Source organism: Harpia harpyja, chromosome 1, assembly GCF_026419915.1.
Source record: "Harpia harpyja isolate bHarHar1 chromosome 1, bHarHar1 primary haplotype, whole genome shotgun sequence".
Taxonomy (NCBI): domain Eukaryota; kingdom Metazoa; phylum Chordata; class Aves; order Accipitriformes; family Accipitridae; genus Harpia; species Harpia harpyja.
In genome coordinates, this window is record NC_068940.1 from 44,796,401 (window position 1) to 44,818,858 (window position 22,458).

General features: G+C 46.5%; 1 protein-coding gene across 3 annotated transcripts in view; it reads left to right on the forward strand.

Moving 5' to 3' along the window:
• RALY (RALY heterogeneous nuclear ribonucleoprotein) overlaps nucleotides 1-22,458 on the forward strand; it is a 140,990-nt gene that overhangs the window by 51,472 nt on the left and 67,060 nt on the right. The gene's annotated exons all lie outside the window — the stretch shown is intronic.

Below are 22,458 nucleotides of genomic sequence, written 5' to 3' on the forward strand. Positions count from 1 at the left end.
CAGGAGTTCCCCCATCCCCAAAAGGTGCAGCAGTGTCCTCAGGCCACGATTTGGGAAGATAATCAACTCCAAAGTGCCAACAGATATGGCACTGTCAGGACATGAGCTTTAACATCTCCCAGACCTAGCCTGGCCAGGCAGGCTGAGCTGAAAGCACCTCTCTGAAGAAGAGGTTTTGTGGAGGGATGGGAGAGGGTTTAGGAATCAGGTCCAGTGACAGTATGACCTAAGTATTGGGAAATGCTGGTGCAGGAATCACTGTGGCTATTAGAAACTTGCTGTGCTTCCTGAGCAGTGAAGTCAGTGAAGACCTGAGCTGGGAGATCTCTGCCTGGTTTTGTAGGAGTTTTGTTTCAATAAGAATAGAGTAACGGGACTCTAGATGAATAAAACCTGGAGTTTGCTTCAGCAGAGGGTGAATGAAGATTTCAGGGTGTAATTGTACTATGCACAATTCATGACAGGAAGATGGAGTGGTGTAATGTTTTCAACAGTGGACTTTCCCCTCTGGTTCCCAGACAGATGGATAAAAGCAGGTCCTCAGTTTCCAGTTCAGCAGGGCTTACCGTCCTGGTGTAACACGTTTGTTTCAATTGGTATCGTGGTTGGGTTTTTCCTTGGGAACTTCATAGGAGAGAGAAAAAATAAGTGTGATCAGGTAAAACTTCTTGCCATACGGGTAGGAGTTCTGCTGTTGCTTGGTGGACCCCAGGAGATACCACGTATAGTAAATAAGGAACCCAGAATTTTACACTTCTTACCTTATTTGGAAATCTAATCCAGGAAAATCCAAATAAGAGAGGGGTAAAGATTCACCCAAACTTTTTCAAACCAAAATCAGGCAGTTGAAAGAGGAAGGGAATTTGGGTTTGCTTATGATTTGTCTAAAACCATTTTCCACTTCTAGCAGAAATATACCTTCTGCTTCTAGCTAATATACCTTCCCTTAGTGGTAGTGAGAATCTCTTGATGCAAAGTAGGACTAAAAAATTCTGACATACAGCTATGTTAAACAAATGAGCTGACTAAAAACCTTTTTCTCCATGAATAAGAGAACTACTATGCCCTAATTCCATAGACCAGGTTATAACTCCACAAATGAAATTATGGGATTCAGCAGCATTGAAGAAATACCTTGGGTTTTTAATATTCAAGGCATTTTAAAAAAGAACACTGTCAGAAGTTTTTCAAAGTTTTGTTTTGGCTGTTGGCATATTAAACTGTGCTTGAAACTATGCAGCCTTCTTTTCGTATAGGGTATTTACTGTACATGGAGGAAAGTGTTTTTTATCCTGCATGCACAGACTGCTGGACTTGGAACTGCAGCACCTTCTTCAGTCCATGAGTTCTTCACTTTCACAGGACTTCTGAACTCTTGAACACTGCTGGATGATGATTTGCTTTTTCATTTTTCACTTCTGCCTCCAATTACTGTGAGCGCACAGAATAAAGGTTGATTCCAGAGGGAGCTGTGAAACTAACTCTTTCTTGGGGGATGCAGAAAAAGCTGTGAAAATATCTGTCATTCAGGCATTTGGAGAAGAGCACTGAGAGTTCCTCTGGAGAACTAGGAACGCTGATGAAAATGCACATTATTCTGGCAATGTGGGGAAGGTCACAGAAATACCTATTATTGAGTCCATCCATATAGGGTTGGAAGTGTCCTGTAGTGAGAGGACACAGAGCATCCTTAGGTAGCTTAACAAAAACTGGATGGATGAAATTTTCTGCCTGTCTTAGAAAAAACACAGTGTCAGAGCGGGCCATCACAGTGTCTAACCACAAATAAATCCAGACTGTAATCACTTGCTCAGGTCATTTATCAGCTCTGGCAGTTCCTGTCCAGGATTAGGATGGCACTCGGTAGCCCTTTAAGCTACGATCTGGTAGTGACCTTCTTAGCACTCCGTGGGCCAAGGAAGGAAGCAACGTTAACAGGCTGCTTAATTTAGAAAAGATGATGTGGGTCAGGAGGAGGTTGCAGGTATTGGTGCCCAGCACAGATGCTGGTAGGTGCAGGCTCTGGTTGAGGGCTGCAGTGTCTGGTGCAGAGGAGGTTGCGGGACATGAATGGTTCATTCACAGGGTTCATGATCAAGTCTAAAAAAGCCTAACTGTGGGACCAAGTTACCCTCTGTGCCTAAGATATACCTTTGCCAAGGAAATGAATGGACAGTAGGATAACTCACGTATCTCACTATAAAGTTGTAATTCTTTCCAGAGGCTCTACAGGTGCCATGAACCATCAGAAGACCACCTCAGCCCTTTAGAAGCAGCAGTACTGTACAAAGCTGTGAGAGCAGGGATAGCCCCCAGTCCGCTACTGGCTCTGCTGTTTGCAACACTCACTTTGCAGCTCTAACATTTCAACAAGAGTGGGCAAGTACTTTGTGCCTGGTGCAGACTGGCTTTGCCCTTTGTGGCTTGTTTTCTCTCTCTCTCTCTCTTTTTTTTTTTTTTTTTTTTAATTATTTGTTCCTCTGTAGGCAATTAGATGGTGGGATTTCTGCAGTGTGGATTCTGATGTGTGCATGTACAAGCTCTTTATTTCTCTTCAGACTTTTGCAAGCATGTGCTGGGAACATTATTGAATGCATTTATCTCATCAGCAACAACCCTTCCGAGCGCCGGGATTACAATGGAGGAGTAGGTGAAAATGAAGTGCCGAGTAGTTCAGAGCAGGGTGCAGTGCACTTGGCTTTCTGAGCTCTGTTACCAGCCCCATGTGTTTCTGACCATGGACAGACTTTGTGAAATGCAAGTATTTGCAAGAGTGCAGTAAAATTCAGTTGTCTTCGGTGGATTGTGTGTTTCTGAAAACCTCAAAGGGAGAAGAAACCCAAATAATTGAAACTACCCTCAGACAGTTCCCAGTAGATAAAGTATGTGGTTTTGTTTAGCGATAAATGGGAGAAAAGTCTTCAGGCCTATCAATGCTGCCTGCCCAGAGCATGGTCCCAGCAGTGGGAGTGATTGCCAGCGACTGACATGGAGGTGCAGAAATTGGGGTATGATGCCCATGCGTACCATCCCTTCTGCAGATGGAGCGCTGGACATGCGTGCTGTCACCTGCAGCCTGCTTTGGCCATTGCTTACAATGCAGGCTGTTGAGTTGAAACAGATCTGTGTAGAAGACGGAAAGAGACCCCTTCTAGGCAAGCTAAGAAGCGGAGGCAGGGCGAGCTGGTTAAAAAGCTGGCTGGAAAGTGAACCCAGGGCCTGTCACACCCGTGCTGTCTCTTTGTAGACCCAATGACCCCAGGCTGTCCCAGAAATGAAAGGGGACCGTGAGTATAAGCAGGTTCAAGCATGCACACACCCAACATGGTCCAGCAATGGGAGCCTTGAGACCACCCAGAGAGGGCAAATCTGTCTTGACACTTTCTGCCAAAGTTCCGGGAATCTTGGTGCCTCTGAAGAGTTTTTCTTTTGCTATAGACTCAGTGTGGTGAGGTCCCCTATGAAATAAGGCCATCATTCTTATCTCAGGAGGCAGAGCTGACATGGTGGCTCCCAACCATGGTTGGGGAGAAGGGTGGTCTGGGCCGTGGAGGCCACGAACAGAAATTTCCTCCAAAGCTAATGCTCCCCAATCTCTATCTACAGTAAATAAATGCAAACACCCAGTTAAAAATCCTTTCTAAGTAGATTTTGTGGAAGGATTGCCCATGTCAGTGCTGGAAATAATCTAATGGTATGTGTGATATTTGTAAGTGGTTGACTGGAGGATGTTCCCAGGCAGCTGGTTCATCTGGAACAGATTTCGTCTTGAGTAGGTTCATGCTTACCTGGTAAGAGCAGGCTGTGGAGCCTGCCTAGCAAATGCAAGGTGAGAGGAGTGCTCTCCCTATGCAGAGACCCTGGTCAGTGACTGCTCTCTGCAGGGAAGCAGGTGAGTTTTGGGGTAGAAAAGCCATGTTCTTGGCACTAAAGTTTGTTGTGAAAGCAGAGTATGTCAGGGATTGTTTTGATTGAAGATGATTAGGAGTCATTTGGTGGTTGCAAGCACCAGGAGTGCAATCTGCAGGCTCAGATCCTGGTGCTGGCCAGCTCTGAAGTTCTCTGTGATGGAGCCATGCCCTCCCTTTGCCCCCACATGCATTCTGCCTATGCATAGCTGAGCTTAGCTGGCTTTGAGTGGGAACTCAAGCAGTTCCGATAAAGGATCAGGTTTTCTAGCAAGAGCCAAGTCCTGACACGCTGAACTGTCATTCTTCATGCCGGAGCCTTCGGAGGTGAACGCCAGGCGCTGACCTTCACTGAGAAGCTGCTTCCTCATTTCTGCCCATGCCAGGCTCTCATGGCTCTGCTGGGGGTGAGTTAGTGGAAGATGAGATGCTAATTAACTCTTTATAAACAGCCTCATTGCTCTGTCCCTGTGATTACCTCTGCTTTTAAATAGCAAATTAGTTGCGTGAAGCTCTCAACTGCTCTGCCAAGACAGCAGGAAAGCTGCAGTGTTTCCAGATGCCGAGTGTTGGATCACATGACAGGCCATTGCCAGCAGCTCTGCCCGGGCAACCCTGCTGCTCTGGACCTTCCAGCTGACTGCGCAGTCTGCAAGCGGAAAGTTATGTAGCTCAGTCATTTCTTGGTATATGAGAAGAGCAGAGCATTTGGTGTTATTTAAGGACAGTAAGGCTGAACAGAAAATCAAAAATGTCTTCACATAGCATACGTGATCCAGTGGATTGTACTGGACCTGGTTTGAGATTTAAAACCTTGATAAACCAAAAAACCTTAAGCATATGTCTAATTTTAAACCTATAAATTCAGTCAAAACTCTTATGTTCAAAGAAAGCCAGGGGTTAATAATACCTTCCTGAGTCAACGATTAATTTCTAGAGCTGAGCTGGTTTGCTGCGATCAACGAAAATGTTTGATTCTTTTAAGAGCTGAGCAGGCAATTCATAATGAATACTGTAGCTGAGAATTAAGTTTTCTGCAAATCTTGATCTTATCAAAATAACATGTCAATTTAAATTATCTGATTTGGGGATTTTTGTTTTTTTCATTTCTTGATTTGCTTTTTGAAATTACATGTTTCTCAGAGCTTCTCAAGACTTGAAGGTTAATTCAGATTAAGGTGTAGTGCATGAATGGAAAATGTAAAATCTGCTCCCAAATAACTGCTTGTGTAAGCACTAGCTGACAGATGATCACATGAGTCGTTTCTTCTGCTGTGGTTGAGGATAACCCCTGTGCTCAAACTTCAGGTGAAAATGTTTGCAGAAAGAAACCTTAAAAGTTTCTGATTTGCTCCAGAGGGAAGGTCAGAGCTGCCGCAGGTGTTAGTGGTCTGTCACAGGCGCATCCCCTGGCTGTGTATATGTGTTCATTGAATGGGAACTCAGCTGGGGTGAATTTGTGAAGAACTCAAGGGAGTGCTTACAGGCTTGGAATGGGGTGGGTTGTATTTATTGACACCTTAAATCCTTCTTAGAGAAACAAGCTGATGGCCAGAAGGACTGAGGATGGGTTCTTCTCACCTGTTTCTGAACCACCAGGTCCTCACCATCGTGACTTGTTTTCCCCAGCACCTACAAGGTGTTTTCTGCCTCTCCTGTCAAGAATTAGTTGCTGCCCACTCCAGCAGTATTGTGCATTAGGGAGAGAAAGGCTGGGGACAGGATTTAATGCTAGATGAAAACAGGTTTAGGTGTCTACCTCAGGGTTCAAATTCTCCACCATAATTTTCCCAGGTTCCCTGGCCAGTTGGCTGGGCTTCAGCCATCAAAGGCATCCGTTCAGCATTGAGGAGCTGGGCCTGAATTTCTCAATTCTTAGCCTCCAAAAGGGAATAGTCTTTCTGCTCCAGCTTGAACTGGTGTTACGACCATGAAAACATTACTCCATGAGCTGCTCAGACACTGGGGACAGGAGGCAAGTGAGTACCGTGGTGCTGCTTGTTCACTCTGTCCTCTCCTAACCAGATGCAGCTTTGGCTGTATCTCTGAGTACTGGAGCTGGAAAGTGAGTCAGAAAGCAGAAGTCAAGGGGATGCCTTAAAATGAAAATACAAAAATAGATCTCTCTTTGCACATCTTCTCTCGGCTTCCTTTTGCAAGGCTGTATCAGCGTGTGCTTGATGGGATATGATGGCTCTGACCTTGTCAGATGCATAAAATATGACATGTGAGCATGGATTTTTTTTTTTTGAGAGAGAAATAAGGGTTAGCAAGAAATGCAGAAAAGACAAACAGACAGATGGCCACATTCCTTCATCAATAGAAATGCAGGCCTGAGATATGCTTCCAGCTTGGCTTGAATTGGAGATTTCAGAAAATGAGCCAAAAAGTTGCTTATTTTACCATCCCCCTTCTGTAGCATTTCATTATCATATGTGCTGCTTCGATGAGGCACTGACCTTTCGCAGTCAGTGGTGTTACACAAAGACATAGCGCTAACGTAAGGGACCTTGTGCTGCCTGGAGAGGTTAGGCTGGATTCCTTTCCCTGGTGTGCTGTAACAGCCAGAGGATGCTGGATGATGCCACACATCCTGTGGTTATGATGAGCTGTGTGGGGTGGTAGTTTGGGTTTGTTGTTTTTTTTTTTCTCCTCTAAAATCTTCTCTCTTTTGTTTTCTTCCTGAGGGTGGAGGTTCAACTAAAAAAAAAAAAACCAGGGTCTGTGGATCAGTAAGGGTGACCTTGGGATGTGCTGGGTAACCCTGGAGGACTGCTCTGGGTGCCCAGCTTTCCTCTGGTAGATGAGCTCTTTAGAGACAAGCTCTTGGTCATGGGCTGTTCCTACCCCCCTCACATGAGAGGGACAAACGGGGACCATGGCAGCCTTGGTCTCTTGCCCATGCTTTCCTGTATGCTAGCGGAAAGCCTATAATCAAAGCTTGTTTCATTCTTCTGCATATTTCCCTAAAAGCTTGGCTTTGCTGTGCTGTCTGGGAACTAGGACGTGGCACCTGTGCCCTGTTCACCTCCCGTGGGTTATCTCTTCCCCTGCATTCACCTCATCTCAATTGCCTTGTTGTGCCCCATCTCTCCTGCAGGCTGTGATTGCAGGTTGAACACATGCCAGGGTTGCATCAAGCACAAAACCAAACCCAGGTTGTCTCTGGGGTTCCCCAAGCAGCAGCATAACAGCTCGGAGCAATGGTGTCAGGAAGAGTTTAGCCTGAAAAAGGGTTGGTGGTGGCAGTGGGCTCTGCACCGCCCACCTCAGTGTGTGTGGCCACAGGGTGGATGTGTGCATTATACTCTAATTTCTTCCAACACACATAAAACGAGGAAATACCAAAGATTTTGCCTGAATCCTCTTGAATAACAGATTTCTACTCTGAAGGTGCTACATGCAGGGCAGTCTCAGGCCTCACTGAAGCTGGGCGAGTTGAGGGTGTTGTTAATGCCACATCCTTGAACAATGACTCTCTGTGGGTGGGAGGGTTAGTAATTAGAGGAATTAGTGTTTTAAAGGGTAAAATCTTCAAATGTGGTTATATTTGGAGAAATAGCTTGGCAAGGGAATGTTGTCCTGCTTAGCAGATCAGCCTCCCACATGGCTTCGGGGACATGGAGCTTAGTGTAATACAGGTTCAGGAGAAACACTGATAACAAAGTCCATACACGCAGGTGGAAGAGTCTGTCTTACAACAGCCAAACAAGTTACCACTTAACAGGTAAGCTGCACTGACTGACCGACCATGTGCTGACACCCAGCCTGCATTGGCTGTGCACTCTATGGTGTTAATTTAAACCACCGTGAAGTTGGTCACCAACTGTTGGGCTGTAAGTGATGCCCTGGTGAGTGGTGAGCTATTGCCTTGCAATAACCCAAGGGCTGTCAGTCACTTGCTTGTGCCTTCGTATAAAAGAAGGCGGCAGCTTTTGTTTTTGCTGTACACTGAAATTCCCACTGAATCTCAGAGCAAAACTAGCAGGAGTGCTGCAAGAGGTGGGAAATGATTCCAGGGTCTGTGTTTGCAGACTGAGTTAGTTAATTTTAAGAAATGCACACAAGATGAGGACAGGCAGCGTCATGGTGGAGACACAGAGTGCGGTCTCAGGAGCGGCATGCTCGGCTCTGGATCCAGCACAGGCTCCCTGTGATCAGAGCCCTGCAGCGCCCAGCTCCGCACCACACTGAACTCAAACTGGTATTTCATTGGACTGAGTCCTAATACCTTGTGTGTCTCTGCTCTGGTGTGTTAAAAAAGAGTGGAAATACACCCTTGTCCTCCTCTATTTACATTACAGCTTCCCTGAGACCTTACCTGTTTCCTATTATGTGTAGAGCACAATGAACTATCACTTAGCTATCAATAGTCTGGTTCAAACAGAAGCCAAAGAGAAGTTTGTTAGGGCAAAGAGACATTAGGGAGCCCATTCAGCTTTCTCTGATGCTGTTAATTATCCATTACTTCTTGTCCTTCCCTTACAGGCATTCACTGGAGTGCCTGACTGGTGGCCTCTGAGACCTGTAAAAGTCCTTGTGCTGTCTTCTGGGTTGGGAGGCTCAGCCCCGCGGTCATGCTCTGAACCTGCTCCTTGTCCGACTTTGGCTGCCATTGTCAGTGTATTGATCTTGCTTGTACCCCTCCTGGTATATCCAAAAAGTCTGCTTTATTCTTCTTTTTTCATTTGCTTGTCATAGCTTGGAATGCCTTTATTATTTCTTCTTTCCTCCTTTGGCATAGGTATCTTCTGCTTATAATCTTCTTAGCCGTCTCTGAGCATCGAGGCAGCCTGTTCATTTCAAAGAATGCTACTTTAAAGGCAGGTATGATCCAGACTTGTCCAATTCTTTCTTTTCCCCTGTGATTTGAAGGGCCTGAAAATATTCATGTAATCATTTCCACCACACATGCCCCCAAACACTCTTTGGCTCTTCTTCTAAAATTGCATCCCTGCTTGTCATGAGAAATCCTCCAAAAGCAAAGCACCACCTGTACTACAGTGCAATTAACAGCCCTCTAATGAAATACTGATACAGGGAGCTTTGCAGTGATGGGCAGTAGCAGCTCACAGAGCTTATTGCTCATGCTGATGTGATAACTGGAGGAGGCTCCTGTGGTTTTGGGCAGCCCTGTAAGTGCACCAGTGTCCTGGGCTAAAAAGGCAGATACTTTTGAGGCCAGAGGTGGGACTGCCTGTCTGTGCTGAGCAGCTGGTCCCAGCCAGGCTGCCTGAGTCCTGACCACTGCAGAGCTGAGAGTGGGACCTGAATTACAAACAGAAAAATCTGTCAAGGCAAAAATGGTGATGTTGGGACATCTGCACAGAGCTGATGTGCTGCTGCTTATCCTCTCTGGCACACAACAGTAAATCCTTTGAAAACCGCCATACTCCCAGCCCATGACTAATTGCTGCCTTCCTGGTGATGCACCTGAGGCCGGGAAGCAGGCAGTGGACGGCAGGGTTTGGGGCTGACCCCATGCAGCTCTCGGCAGCGCAGTGCCTGGCGCAGCAGCCCTGGGGCCCCGATCATGTGGAGATTTGATGCCTTGAGACAGGGCTCAGCACACCCGGGCTGCTGAGCAAGGAGCTGCCAGAGAGCTGCTTTGCTCCTGTTTCACAAAGGTGGACAGAAACGGGACTTCAGGAAAAGTCCAGGTTTCCCTGGTGCTTTCTCCATCCACCCCCTTCTCCATCTCTGGTTCTCCCAGTGCATGTCATGACTTTGTTCAAAGTTGAACAGCTTCAGTGTAAAAGGGTGAAGGGGGCTCACCCCAGGATGACCCTTGAGGGAAGCAGGGTGCTCTCCTGTGCAGTCTGAGACCTTGTGTTCAAGTCCCCGATGGCAAATGGACCCAGCAGGGACTTGGATGTAAGTCTGCATTTACCACAAATATCCTGAGGCCAGGGTCCTCTGCCTGTCACCCAAAGTCTGCCTGTCCCATGAGCCTGAAGAAGGCAACAGGGTGCATCCATACCAGGGCATGGGCTAAACTGAACTGCAGCAGCCAAGATGTTGGTGAATTTTGCTCAGGAGCTGGGGGATGCCTTCAGTGACAGCTGCAGGGAGTCTGTGGTTTCATTTTGGAGAGCCGGAGGGGAATCCTGGAGGCAGCCAGCTCAAGTCTGACCTGTTCATCCCTTTCTTTGTGTCTCAGCAGACATGCATTTAAGGCACCCAGCTAAAATACTCCTTCTTGCAATGCCTAATCCTGCAGGCAGTACCCGTGCCCTCTCCTTTAGGGGCAGAGGGGTTGGTGGAGACCATTTGCGGGCAGATGGGGTGTGTCAATACCCTGCTGCGTTTTGGCTGCAAAAGCCAAGGAGTGGAGCTTAGTATACCAGTGCCTCAGCACTAGCAATGCCACCTCCTTCTGCAAGATGCTTCCTTTCTTCTTCAATGGTTTCTTGCTTCTCGTAGTCTTGAAAATGCATCTGCATTGTTTATCTGACCCTCACACACAGTCACAGCCTTTACAGCCTCTGCCTTGGCTCCTATTACACTTTCCAAAGCCTCTTCACTTGCTGGGTCCTCTAATCTTCCCACCAGCACCCATGTTTTATGCCTTGGTTATGCCTCCCTTCCTTTTAATTAATTTTTCACACTACCTTGCTTGTCCCTGTTGCCCTCTTTTATTTAATTTATTGCTCAGTAGCCATCATAACCCTTGGGCAAGCCTTTAATTTATCTTTTCCAGCATCCCATCAGCCCCCTCTGTCCTTTCCCTTTATTGATTTCTCCAGTTTGATTTCACCCTGTGCTTGCCAGCATTGTCTCCCACTCCTTCCTCCCCCTCAAAATTGCTTGGCTGAATTTCTCCCCCAGTTAGTGACCTTGCTGCCTTGTAATTCCTGGCTCAACGGGGCTGAGACTGCTGTTTGTTGGGTCCCCACCTTGCTTGTGCTTAGTTTCCACCCCAACCTCCAAATACCTCAAAATTAACTCTGGGTAATTCCCATCCAAGTTGCTGTGATAAGGAAATGGTCCTTTTCCAACAAGCTTCCTCCAAATCGAAGAAGTTCAATGGCCATAACCTGATGTAGGTTCTCTGCTGAATTGCTTGCAGGCAGGCAGTCGCTCCCACGGGCAGGGATGGACTCATTGCATCAGACTCCACCAGGTTTCAGCTCTGACCAAGGGGAGAAGTTTGTGCTTTCAGCAGCTCTTTATTCCTGCCATTATCCTGGAGATGAGAAAGTGCAGCTGTACCTGCCCTGGAGAGACTTTGGCTGCTCACAGCCCAACTCTCTTTCTGTTCTGAAGCTTTTTTTCTGGTCTACATTTAAATGGTGAGGATATTGTGGAAAGGGAGAGGGAATAAATGACTTTTCTTCTGTCTTTTAGCTGCCCCCTGCCTGCCACAGCCCAGCTCACAGGAGCTGGGTGTCCACAGGCTCAGACAAAGAGGGAACCTTCAGCTTTGCCCTATGGTTATGAAGATTCAAATGCTCTTATTTATGATCCATACATAAATGGTCCATTTACTTACAGGCTAGTTCCTACCACAGTGGGTTTGGAAAACACATTACTGCAGATTTTGTCATCTGTATCCATGTGATTTGCAAGCTGAGCCCAAAAGTGGGAGAGAGTCAGAGGTGGGAACCATATGTTTTAAAAAACACACAGCAAGGCAAGATCTAGAGCTATTACCTGCTTTCCTGTAGAACAGGCATAGGACATTGGCATGATGTGGCTCAAAATTGTGATTATCTATTTAGTCCCCTGAGCTGTCCACGCTAAAAAATACTCTGGTTAGACCTGTGCTCATATATGTGGTGTTCGTTTTCATGGGACATTGTGTAACTAAGCTGGTTACGTCTGATGAAGGACCAGACTCTATAAAGGGTGAGTTTGAAACTGTGTCTAGCAAAGGACATGTTTGGATATACCACCTCCCATCTCCCAGGCTGTCAGACTGGTAAGCCCTTGAGTATCAGCCCTGGGATATTATCACCATATGGGAAATGGGGAAATACAATGGGCATTGCATGGGCCATGTAAAGCTTAGAAGATCTCAGATAGGCAGTGGAGGAGACAGCTGAGCTCCAGGGCACGGCGTGTGTGGACCAGACAGGTCTGCCCAGCTTGGCAAGAGTGGTACCCTGGCAAAGGAAGGTCCCACAGGTCCCCGTGAAGGTCTGTCCCTGAGAAACTAATTGAACATTGCTGGTTTAATTGGTGGTTTGGTTATAAATACTTGTAATTCTGCAGTGAGGTATTAGCATGGTTATATTTGGCTAGGAAATACAATATGGGAACTATATAATTGAAATAGTCTGTCTGTGCCCCAGGTGGAGCTGGTTGCTGCTTTCAGCAGAGGTGGGTAGGATGGGCCCCAAAAAGTGGGAATTCAGCTCCAGCCTAAGGTAGACCTTCCTCCCTCCACTGTGGTCTGAAGTTAAATGCCACAGCCCCTTGTTGGACTAGTTTATTCCATTGATTTTGTTCTATTAAATCTCTTTTATTCTTCTATCTTTTTTCTTTTTAGTTCTTCCTATTTTCCATTCTCCCTTCTTCATTTGAGTTTGATATCATAGATAGGATCATCCTATAAACTGTGAAGGTAGTTCATTTTCCTGATGCTTTCAGGGAAATCTGTAGGTGTCTGTGAAGTGCTGACCCTTTTTGCAAATTAAGAATCTCTCCTTGTCCGTCTTCGACAATTTTTATCATTGCATGGGAAAAGTAGACCAGTTTCCTTCTACCTCTGCTGCTTTGTATCTACAGATGCAGAAATATCCTTTTCTAATGTAGGAAGGGCTCCCCACCCTACCCATATAGCAATTTACAGCAGTTTGGGCTGGGAGATTTTTTTTTTTCCCCAACCTGTAAAAGGAAGCTTTTAAAGATGATGAAGACCATTTAGATGGTCAATCAGTGATACGGCCATATCCATTAGACGAGACTTGAGATTGAAACTTAGATATGCCTAAATAGCTCAGGAAATAGAAACAGACAGCTCCCTTTGTCATTGCAACTTGGGCAAGCTTAAAAACTGGAGAAGAGCGCTGTACTTTACTGTTACACCTAGAAAAAGGGGCTTTTGCTTTATTTTTTCTGAAGTTTATATCAAGACAGTAATTGACAGACAAGGATGTGTAACTGTTTGGATAGTTTATCTTCTGCTGTGAATTGTGGTTCTTTTGTGAAATACCCCAGGCCCCTCCACATGGTGATTAATTCAATACATCTGCCTTCCCCTGTGAGTGACATGTCTTCTCATCTCCATAGGCTCTCTGCAAATAAGGAGCTGTAAATAAACAACAATATCTGTATTTGCAGGGGGTGGAAAGCTGCACTAGAGCTTTTCCTTTGTACGTTGTAAACAAAAACGGACGATTAAGGGATACTGTAAGTCAAAGCCGTGCAGAAGTTGGGAACGCACACAGATGCTGCTTTGTGGCACATGAAACCTACGGTATTGTAAAAGCATGTGATGTTATTTTGTAGTTTGAGAAAAAAAGCGTATAAGGGCGTGGAGAGTTTATAATGAGGAACAGCCAAGCCTTTCAGTGAGCTTTTTCTTTCTCATGCCCACAAGCAGAGTATAAATGATGGCATTTGTGATCCTGGAAGTTCAAGGCTCAATGGACTGGCAAAAGTGATGCACCAAGTGGGGGGTGAAAGCCTCTGCTGCTTGCAGCCCCTGGCTGGCCTGGGGGGCTGGAGGGAGCTGCAGTTGCCTTTACTGGCAGTGGAAAGTCTGCTGACACCCACCTGCAGGGAGATTTGGGGAAAAAGCTTGTTGTTGTAGGGCCTCAGTACCATGACCCAAAGGTGAAAGCCTGAGTAATGCATCCTATATACTGTATGCAATGATACAGAGAGGAATTAAGGGTTATTCATAATGTAGCAGCATTAATTGGAGCTGCTGGAAAGTTTGATGAGCAGTGTAAAATTTGGGTTCTTCTCTGATTTTTTTACTTTAGGATTCTGCGATGAGGGAATTCCTGCAGGCATCCTCATCCTGCGGGTACAGCTCGTGAGCACCCTCAGCACAGGAAGGTGATTTCATGGCTTGCCACCCAGCCAGTACGTCTTACCAGGGCCATTGGGGCAGCATGCAGGGCTTGCAAACTCTAGTATGGCAGTTCCCATGGGCTTTAAAAGTATTTCCCAACCAATGAGTTATGAAAAGTGCCTAATTTTGTTTAAAAATAATCTGTTTTAACATTTAACCCACAGCTGTTCCACTGGAATTTTCCAAATCAGGCTCAGATAATGTTGCTGGCTACTTTGCGATGACCTGTTTGACCTTTCAGAAGTACTACCTGCTTTCACTGCAGTCACAGATGCATATGAGATGCTTGTGGCTATGGATAAGTCAATGGTAAATGTTTTAATCAGGCTGGTCTTCTGTCAGTCTTGGTATCTGGCATGTGGGTATTTATTCAGATGAGCATTAGTTCAAAAGCTGAAGGTCAGAGGCATGCCTGGCTGTTCAAAAGGTCCTGGATTAATTCGTGGCACAAGCCCAAATATTGGGGTCATCTGCCTAGTTGTAGTGGACCTCAGAAGTAAAACTGTGCGACGTTGTTTTTATTTCTTTGGAGAAGTAACTGAAAGAAATCTCAGCCCTGTTTGCCTCAAAGCAAGTGCCGGTGAAGGTGCCATGAGCGGGGTTAGGACATGAGCCTCGTGGGATGAGTACAGCAGAGTTGTCCTGCTCGGAGCCAGCTGCTACGTCTCTGGTGCTCAGTTAAGAGTCTTTCTGTGACTTTATAGGGCTGTTTTTCTAAGAGAAATGACCCCAGAAAATGGTTCTCTGAGCTTTTCTTTACAGCGGTGGCATTTCTTCCTCATGAACGTTTTTCCACAGAGCTGTCTCCTTGGTAAACTGTAATCTGTAGATCAGAAGCTCCATCGTAGAGCTGCATGTGGCATGAAAATCCTTCACCATCTCTTATCAGCATCTAATTCAATTGCAAGAGAAAACAAAGCCACAGGAGGGGCCCTGCCAGCCGCTTGCTGCTGTCCTGTTTGCCCTTTGTCCTTTCAGTCTGGCCTTTTAAACTCCTAATGGTGGCACCCAGAGAGAGATGTCACACCTCTTGCAGGCAGAGACCTGGCCAGTGTCAGCTCTCTCTGCAAACTGGGAAGGCGTCTCCTTGAGACAGCCCTACTTTGGAGCGCAGCAGACCAGGCACAGCACCTCAAATGCCAGATGTAGTGGCCAGTGTTGTGGTGTCTGTGCTGGAAACCTTTCACGAAGGCAAGATGGGGAGTAGAGATGTAGCTCCTGCCTCTGGCCCTTCCTGTGACTGGCCCCTCCCCAAGGTGTAGAGGAGCAGGGGCTGCCCTGATGGGCTAATCCCAAAGTCCCTCCACCCTGAAAGGCTCTGCTGGGACTGACGCTGCAGCAGCCCAAGGATGGCAGTGGGGCTGAAGAAGTGCACGAAGTCCATAGTCGTGACCTGACATTGCCTCGCACTACAAAAATAGGATGCTTCTTACTGCACTGCAAACGGGCTTCTGATCTGGTCAGTGAGACCTTCTCATGTATGTCTGCCTTTCTCTGTTCCTCAATCCCTATGGTCTGCCTAACCTAATTTCACTTACAGAAGTATTTCTGTAGTGTCTGCAATAGTGCATCTGTCCCTAGGGCATGTTTTGGGCTTCTTTGCCTTCATCTTTTGTAGCATCTGTGTCCAATACCACAGTGCCAGAGCTGCCGTATTGGTGCAGTGAAGCTCATTCTTGGGCAGCAGCATCGCCAAACTGGAAGAACATCCGCCTGTATTCAGCTGACTTGTATTTTCTTCTTAAGCCTTGGTATTAATATCAAATTTGCAAAATTGCAAGATATTAGGTTTTTATAGAGACGCTGCTCTTTGTGTGGTGAGACATCTGATGGAAGTCTTAATACTGCAGGTGGTATGCTGCCAATCCATCTAAAGCTGTACTGTATTAGCACTCTGATATCAGAAATATCCCTCCTGGTATCAGAAATATCCCTCCAATGGAGAGCTTTGGAAAGCAGAGTGCATTGCCTTTATGTCTGGGCATGTGTATGCATGCTGCTTTTCTGACTTTTTGTTTGAATTTGCAAGGAATCTGTCACATCAATAATGCCTCCTATGAATTTGGATATTAGTGTGGAAAAAAAAAAAAAAAAAAAAAGAATAATATCCCATCTCCAAAAATGTCAGGTTGCAAGACAGCTGCTGAGGTGCAAGGAGGGGACACAGCAAGGTGGCTGTTCACAGCTGTCCCTGTTGGGTTGTGTCTGCAGAACTGGGGGACGCTCAGTAACTAACAGCCCCATCTGATGAAGATGCTCAGTTCTTTTTCGTCTACCCTCTTCCACATTCCTCTTCCATACTCATCTTCTCCCTTTCCTGGTGCGAGACAAGACCATAGGCAAATGTGGCCGTAGTCAGTCTGAGGTCCTGAGCCTCCCCAGAGTTTGGGGACCCTGCCTGGCTCAGGGTCCTGTATCCAGACACTCTTCCAGGGGAGGCAGACATCTGAACTGAGATTTGGGCTGGTAACTGTACTACCGTTTTTTTTTAGTATCGAGAATGTGCTTTCTGTTGGGCCACTGCTATTTTTCGGTTCTAAAAATAACCCAGAACAGTAGGCAGGAAACAAAATGTATAATTTATAAAATGAAACTGTTGTGGTTATTGTAGACAATAACATTTTTGGAAAATTCTTTTCTTTTCTCACTAAAATTCCCCATAGTAAACAGGCTGGTCTTTCCCCACCTTGTTCCAATCAGCAAACACAGCTTAGTTCAAGGTAAATCCTGCTCATCCCTCCATGATTCATCATTCCCTCACCCTGCATCAGATCCATCACTTCTCTCGGTGTTTAAAGCCAGGAGCACGGCTGGGATGAAGGGCTGGGGAGGGAGAGATGTGTCTCTCTAAAAACTCCAGCTGCGATGATGGAACAGCATTCAGTGTGGTATGAGCAGTTAGGGCAAAGCATGCAAGTGGATAAATACGCAATGCGTTATATGAAGTCATTTGGTGATTCTCAGTTAATACCCTAATTGCCTTTTTTTTAATTAATGACTCCAAAATTACTGAACTGAGTTGCAAATGCTATGGAATATAAAATTGAAGGACTCTTTATTGACATTTTGGAATTACAAATTATATTTGTTGTGAAAAAATGAGAAAATGTCTGTTTAATTGGTTGTAGGTTGTAATTTGTGTGCACTTAGGTAAGAAATACAGCTATCTAGGGGATCGTTAAAGATCACTTTCCTTTGAGTCAGCAAAGTTCAGAGCTAGGAAGGAAATGGATCTATATTCTATAAAACTTCAAACTAACAAGTAGCTCGGTCCAAGGGATTGCTCTTGGCAGAGTGAGAGATGCACTGACTCGGGCAGCCTAGTGGTGGGATGGACAGAGAGGGGAAGAGGGAGCGTTTGGGGTTTCTGACCTCAGAAGGAAAAAGCGGAGTATCTCCTAGCTAAGGTGGCCTGACCTGGCTTTGTATCACCTTCTGAAATGTGGGGTAAGCCCCCGGGTCAGAAGAAATTTCTGGCTGCAAACAGTAATTTGGGATTCATCTCTCCTAAAAAATAGATCTCAAACACTGACCTGCTTATCCAGGATGCCTCTGGTCTGTAGATGAAAGCAGTGATTCCTCCCACCTTGCATGGATTTCCCAAGAAAAGGGACATCTAAACTGTCTTTACTTAAAGCAGCTCATGTTTCCTGCACCCATGGAGAAAAGTGAAAGCCAGCACAGGGAATGAAGCTGCAACACCCGCTGAAGGCACAGGAGGAAGATGAGGTCTCCGGAGCAGAACTGCCTTGGTCCAGTGCCCCGGCGCCATGGAATAAACAGGCATGTGTCTCAACACAGAGCAGGGATCTCTGCTCTCCAAAATAGCTTCCCCCAGGAGGGTAACCCAATGCTAGTGTCTTTCTGACAAAGCCCTTGGAAAAACACCACTGAAAGCTTGCTAGTGCAGAAAGATTTGTTAACACCATTAATTAGAACTGAAGCTTATACTCTGCGTGGCAGAAGCCTCTCGAGATTAAAGATCAACATTTAGACTAAGAAGGGGCTCTGCTCTTACTCATTTGATGAATCACAATATTTGGCACAGGATTTCTTTGCAGAGAAGGAAATCAGGGCTGTCTGGTGTCGTCATTTTCTGTCAGTGAGGAGGAAGAGGGAGATGCTGGGGGGACGGATGTAAGAGCATGGCAGCGAAATGAGGGGATGTGGGGAAGTGAGCAGGGAGAGCCAAGGAAAAGGGGTATGTGAATAGAAACTTGGGTCTTGTGACCGCTTGCCCCCCTACAGCATGTTGCCTTCTTGTGTCTCCATACTGAATGTCTGCATGTGCCACATGGGTATGGCAGGGTTCTGCCTGCATCTCCTACCTGCACTGTGTCTCACTGCAGTGCAGCTGTTCTCTCCTTAAATGATACCTGTGGTCTGCTAAATGCAACAGGGTGTCTGTCATCTCCACGTTGTCACCAAGCCATCTCCTGTCCTGGTGAAAATCAAGGTGATGCTGAGGTAGAAGGCCCTCATCTTCAGCTGGTGTCAGCTGCTGTAGGTCATGCAGCATGAGCAAGACAGATCCATCCTGCCTAAACCCCTGCAGCTTTCCTGGGGTCTGTGGAGTGGTGTCCCCTGGCCTCTGAGTCTGCTGCAGTTTTGAGGGCTTGTAACTGCAAAATGAATGGTGGTGTTGGAGCAAGATAGGAAAGGTCAAAGCTACATCCCTCTATGTGCCATGGCCAGTGTTGGGAGAAGCCACCAGGCACTCTTCAAAGAGGTGGAACGTGATGGAAGGAGGAGTTGCTCATACAGCGTACACCAGCATGCTGTTCTCCTGCAATCCTTTTGCTTGCTGATTGGCTTTGCAAGCTTGCAGAATAGTTTGCCTGTTTGGGCTCCCCTTTTCATGATCCTTCAGGCTATCTCTGCATCTGTCTGGGTGCTGGGGCAGAGCGTCGCCTGTGTACCACTGCACCCAACGCAGGGGTGAGTATGAATGTTTAACCTCTGATCCTGCACCCCTACAGTCAGAGGGCTTTGCCATTGACTTCAGTGTGTGTTGTATTGAGCCGCAGCTGGAGAGTGTTAAATCTTTACCATCCCACTGCAACTGCTTCTGAAACAGTATAATTAATAGTAATACCTCCTGCCCCAGGCTGAGATTTAGTTGATGAGCAACTGTAAGTTCCTCCTGTGGTTTGTTTGTTTTTTTTTTTCCTGTTTGTTTTAACCAGATCTAATCAATGCTATAAAGGGCAAAGTGGCAGTGTTATTTATTTATTGTGGGAGCAGCACAGCCAACAGTCTATCACTTTGCAGTTTGCTGACCAATGCTACAGATAATCAGCGTTTTTCACTCTCTTTGCAGGGAAGTCCTGCAGAGTGTGATACATCAATAATGTAATGATTGTAGGATTTGAAGGGAAGCCCGCCTTTCATAAATTTCATAGCTGTCCATAGCAGTAACATTGGGGTTTTCATTCTGCAGAACAAAAATTAAAAGGATGAGTTTTAATTCAAGTTTTTTAGGTTAAAAATTACTTTTTCAGTGCAAATTGTCATAGAAAGTATTTTATTACAAAGTTGTCTTGTTTGTAACAAGAAGAATGAAAGCTGTAACATTTACTGAGAAACAGTAAATTGTCTTGGGGTTTTAATCTAAGAAAAAGGACATAGTGGATATATTTTTCTACAAGCTTTATAATTTCATTTCACATATTTCATGGAAAACCCTTTCTACTTCCTGACCAGCTGCTCTCTGGCACTGTCAAGCAAGGGGTAGTTTTCTAGTAGATTTGAGAGGACTCCTTTGCAAGGCCACGCTCCATGTGGTGGTCATTTGTCCTGACCCGGGGTGGTGTGTCTCGCTCCCCAGAGACTGCCGCTTTCATTCCAACGAACACTTGTGCATCTCATTTGGAAGGATCTCTTTTCACAGCACACGCTTATTTTTCAAGGGCAAAGTTTGCTTTCAAGCCCCATCAGAACAGTGTGGGCTGCCGAAGATAAGAGTGACAAATTGGCATGCGGGGAATAAACTTGGGTCCTTGAATGCCATCGCCATACCCAGCCTTTTCTCAGATGAAACACAAACAGGCACAGCACTTTTGCAGATCACAGCTTATTAAATGCCCACCTTAAGATGCTGAAAACATTTGCCTTGTTTCCCTAACAAGACAGTTCACCCTGTCCCCTCTGTCCTTAGTGCCAGTCCGTGCTCCCGCAGCCTTTCTCCTCAACCAGGTCCTATTTCTCCATTCCTAATTAGCAGCAATTCTTCATCTCTTGGGTTGCTGGGCTGGAGTCCTCTCCAGGTCCAAGCACAGGCTTTCATGCCGCTGTGGCATAGGCAGGAGCCTGATGCGGGGCAGCCCATGATGCCCGAATCTGGCATCTCTGGCAGCTCCCCCTGCCCTGGGACAGGGATGAGCAGGAGTGGGCAGGAGTGCTCCTGGCCGTGGGGAGAGGGGACGGATCCAGTTACTGCCAGCAGTGACCTCCGGCATTTTGCAGGGGTGGGAACAACTGCCTTCAGTGGAGACCTCTCCAAATCCTGCCGTCTTCTGGCTTGAAGAGCCAAAAGGAGCCTTGCCCAGGAGGTTTCATGGATCATGACTACAGAAAGATTTTTTTTTTTTTTTTTTTTTTTTTTTTTTTTAAGCTTCTCACTTTGAGCTGGGCTTTTCCAGAAGGGAGTTATTAGATGCTAGTTGTGTCCTCTCTGCTCAGGGCTGGATTTGGGGGAATCCCAGCAGCATCCTTTCATTCAAGACCAGCCCTGTGGCAGCAAGGAGTGGCCTCAGGATCCCCCCAGGAAGGTACCCTAAAGTGTCCTCAGACATGTCCCCCCATTGTCATGCCTCTGGAAGAAGACCTGTTGGCCTTCGCTGGGGCTCTGGCTGTTGAGAAGCAGCCTCAGATGTGCAGCTACCTATTGATCTATCTCCTGATGACGCTGTTTGTGGTTAGTGGGACAGTCAGGGTGTAATGCATAAATATTTGCTCTGTCGAGAAGCACTTGGTGGCCTGCAGGTAAATATTATTAGAGCAGTGAGTAGCAGTGACTCTATTAATACAGTCCCAGAGATACGGGCGCATCCTCTGCCAGCATGAATTGAGTCCTGGGCTGAGCAGAGCAGCCTGTGCCCATGCCAGCTGAGGTTCAGGCTCTGCAGTTCCCCCACAGAGCCCCACGCAGTCCTTCAGTAAGTGATGTGAGTCCTTCGGGGTCAGAGAAAATATATCTTCCTTGCTTCTTCAGCCCGTGGAGGCATAACAACTTTGGGTCTGCATTGCCCCTGGAAATGATCTGTAGGGAGATAACCCCCAGAAGCAGATACCCCACTGATTTCAGCTGGGGCTCCCAGAGTGTGCAGAGCCACTTACCTGTATCGTTCCGTGGTTTCCCCAGTACATCACTGGGGCAGAGGGTGGCACCCATGTGCAGCAGCTTAGCCAGGGGTGGGATGCTGGACAGTGAGTGCAGAGAGCCGGTGGTGACCGTGCAGTGACCTCTGTGGGAAGCCTGTGCCTGCTCGGACCTCCAGCAGGGGAGGACCAGGCAGCTTGTTTGGTGGGGGGTGAAAGGAGAAGCAGCGGGGAAGGGCTCGCACGCATCTCACTCTGCAGTGGTCACATCAGAGGAGGAAACTTGGATTTTAGTGAGAGGGTTTGCTGTATCTCTGTAGCAGCAGATCAATAATATGAAATGCAGCAGCTGCTATCAGTAAAGTGTGTCGACGTGGCTCATTAATGTTGGCTTATGAATGCAGTTGAGTGTAATTGTTCACTGTACTTAAAAACCAGAACGAGGAGAAATTGCCAGAATATATCCTCTGGGTGTGAAATGCTGGAAATAATGGAGCTGAGGGCTAGACATTCATGTTTAGAGCAGTGTAAAAAAAGCAGAGCTGTGATTTAAGGAAGCAAATAAAACATTTCACCTGGTGCTGCAGTTTTACACAGACAGTCAAGTGCTTACAGCTTCCTCTGCGAAGCGTGCAGTAGAGCCCAGTGGCAGAGGAGATGGATTGTGTCTGGGCTGGGGTTCCCAAATCTAGGGTCCCGAGCTAGCATCCCACAGCAGGCTGGCATCTCCCACGAGTGCAGTGTTAACCTGCTGCCTCCGAGCGATGGGAAGGTATCCCTGGGGATGGGTTTCCTTAAGAAGAAGCCTTGAGGGACTGTAGGGTGTTGGCATCAGCCCATCACTGTCACTCCACCCTTGCTTCTACCTCCCGATGTTTACTCACAATCTAACCCATCTGTGGCCAGGATTGAGCTTGAGAACCTGTGCATGATTAAAGTATCTCTTTAAAAAAGAAATGCAGTTAAGATGTCAACGGTCAAAGACTCCCCTGCCCACCTTGTCACTTGTGCTAGTGGTTAATCATCTCCCTGTTAAAATTTGTGCACTTTATCTCATTTGAATCGGTCGGGCTTCAGCTTGCAGCTATTTATTCCTGTTTTGTCTTTACCCTTTTGATTAAAGAGCCCTTTCATATCCGGTATTGTCTACAGATGAAAGTTTTTACACAGAATAATCACATCACCTTCCCATCTCCTTTTCGATAA